Below are 3,249 nucleotides of genomic sequence, written 5' to 3'. Positions count from 1 at the left end.
ATATCATATACATGGTAACAAATCAGACTTGACTTCCTATCAGATTAAACCATAGGCTCGTCAATTAATCCTTATTTGAATGACAATCTCTGTGTATGCTTTTGTTAAACCAGTCCATCTGAGCCTGATTCTCAGAGCACTGTTCCTTTGGTCAATGTACCATGTCTTTCTTTTCCCCTAAATTCTCTCATGATGAAACTTATCCTAATAACTGTGTACATTCACAACATAATAAACAAGGCACTTATCGTCTTGCTTTGATAATCTATGACAATCGGTGTCTATGACAATTCTTCTGCACCATGTAGAACCACTGAAGGAGTTCATTCTCGGTCATCAAATTTGCTCCAAACAAAGGATGTGATGCATGTTGTTTTTTAGGCCATCTGTCAATTTCTGTATGTGGGCTGGGGAACGCCCACATCAGATACATCATTCAGCTCTCAAATCAGTAGAAAAACATGTCCTGTTTCGCAGGGTTCACTCATTCCTGGGAATCAGGACTGGCTCCAACTCGAGCACCTGCACTTTGCTTATAGAAAGACAGTATTTGTCTTCTGTTGGAACCTGCCTACATCGCTCACGTTGTCATACCCTCTCCACCAGAACTACATCGCATTACTGCTGCTCACAACTAGTGCTCAGACATGAAGCTGTCTGGCACTGACTACCCAATGCCACCATAAGGAGATGGAATGAAATATAGCATGACTAAAACACATTAAAAACAAGACAGCACATGGAGACACTTCTGCTCATTTCAAAAGCACAAAGTTCACAGTTCAGAAACCACAGATGGAGACCTATAACATCCATGCTCTCAGGCTATTTATTTTCTAGGCTGATTATTTCCAGCTGGGCAGGGCATGACTTGCTTCTGATCCTTCTTGCTTTTCTTGCGGCGCTTCTGCATTCTCAGTTTCTTTTTGTAGTCTTTGATAAACTGGATGATAAGGCGCTTGATATCCTCCCACGAGTGTAGGAGGTCCTCCTCTTCTGAGGCAAAGAAGGGAGAAAAGAAATATAGAGTGAGTAAGACAGAAAAAGAGAGCTGGTTTAGGAAATTCACAAACAGGTCAATCACATAACCTCAACAACACGGTCCAGATAACGTCAAGCATTCAAAGTAGAAGAAAAAAGGTAAGAAATCCGCAGTGAAGCACACCGGCACACACACACACACACACACACACACACACACACACACACACACACACACACACACACACACACACACACACACAGTCAGGGTAACACGTACAGTCCATCACCTTCCACAGCAACCCTTGTTGGATGGTGATAAATGCTAGTTTTAACACTTAAATTTAAGCAACCCAGTTGTCTGACTCAGTGGGCTAGAAGATTGTGACTGACCTTCAGAGGCACTGTCATGCACAGGGCTGCTGACAATCTTGTAGTTTCTGGGTTCCTTCATGGTGCTCTGCACTAGGAAACGCCGCATCTGCTGAGAGAACAGCTTTGTGAACCTAAAAGATTGTGGGTTTCAAGAATGCAATGCTATAACTCAGCCAAGGGTATACCATCAGCCGAGAGGAACTGACCTTCTCCTGAGTCCAGCGGCTCATCTTCACAGGCTTTGAGGTTATTCTCTTCAGGTAGGGCAGATAGGCACAAATCTCCATCAGCTTTTCCATGGCAGTCAGTCTGCCCTTCTGGAGAGACTCCTATGGGTAGGACAGGGCAAGAGGCAAGAAGTGCCAAGGCGGCTCTGGACCTGTTGCTTCATTGAAATGGAAAGCCCTGAAGGACATTAGTCTGAACCATAAAATAATTCTATCTGCCATGATCCCTACCATCATGCAGATCTGTGAGAACTCTAGGCCTAAGGCCTTGTAAAATATTACTAATTCATCAATCAACAGTATAAACACAATTCTGAACTCAATGGCTATTTTTGTCTCTTGCTGTATCATGGCTGAGACAATTCTCTGAAAATGTTCCAGTGAATGTTGCCTCCCCGCCCCATCTCAAACCTTTTTGTAATCATTGCAGTGATTCTGCACTGTCCTAGAAAAGAGCACTGGGTCTGTGGCCAATAATTGATCTTCATCAATTATTCCACGGCAGTCAGTCTGCCCTTCTGGAGATACCCCTATGGGTAGGACAGGGCAAGAGACAAGAAGTGCCTCTGCCTCTCTCAGCTCCTTGGCTTGCTTCTCCATCTCCACCCGCTGCTCCATCTGCCCCAGCTTGAACTTCAGGGACAGGAAGAGCAGGGAAGGGGCGGAGTCATCAGAAGTGACAAAGGGCAAATGCAGGGTTGCACCAGCATGGTTGATAACTGCTCGGAACAGTCCTGCCATGTGCAAGGCCTACCTTGGTGTTGGCCAAAGCAGTGCGGGCAGACTTTGACATCACAGCCACTTTGCTGAGTTCCGCATGACCACTGAGCATGGTCTTCTGCAGCTTATCCAAACCACTGGACATCTCTCTCACCTCCTGTCACAGATACACATAACACATACCTTCACAAGACTAGTTCAGTGGCAAATTTTGAAAAGGATTTAAAGGTCAGAGTTTAAAGAAAATGGATTTTCTTTATGTATACATGCACCCACTGACCTGTTGCAGATATTTTTGCACTCTGAGGTAAGTGTTGTTTCTTTGCTTCTGTGACCTTCAGGTTGACATTTCCCAGGATGTTCTCCAGCTGGCATTCACACAAACAAACAATCAAACAAATACACACAGAGGGTCACTAACGTAATTCATATGTTATTGAAATATACCAACATTTTTGTGATTGAGAATCAAGCGTCGACTGCTAACATTGTCATTATTAAGGGTACAAAACTACATAAGGCCATAATGAAACAATAAATACTTAAATAGCTTGAATAACGGGGCAGATTGTTTTTCATAAGTCATCTGTCAACATGCTGCTCCAAAGTTCTGAAATTCGGCATCTCTCGCCTCTGTCCATGGTTCTGAACAATTAGTGCTTTTTATACGTGGAAGTTGCTTACCTGCACACGCTTCTCACTCTCCTTGCTGGGCCCTGTGTGCATCTCCAGCCTTTTCATATTCTGCTGCAGTTCCAAGAGCCGAGCCTCTTTTTTCTGCTCAGAAAGAAAACTGGAAGTGTTTACCTAGTTTTTGTACACGAACTCGCTGCTGCCAGTTAGGCAGCAGACGAGATGGAACCGCCGGCAAACTCTTCGTCGCAGAACTGAGCCATGAGTTTTTCCAAGCTGTCTTTATACTACTGGTCGTCCGTCATAATGGTTA

The sequence above is a fragment of the Electrophorus electricus genome, chromosome 2 (genome assembly GCF_041902795.1).
Source record: "Electrophorus electricus isolate QZ-2024a chromosome 2, ASM4190279v1, whole genome shotgun sequence".
NCBI classification, from domain to species: Eukaryota; Metazoa; Chordata; class Actinopteri; order Gymnotiformes; family Gymnotidae; genus Electrophorus; species Electrophorus electricus.
The sequence above is the reverse complement of the archived record's forward strand: the minus strand, read 5'-3'. Positions refer to the sequence as shown.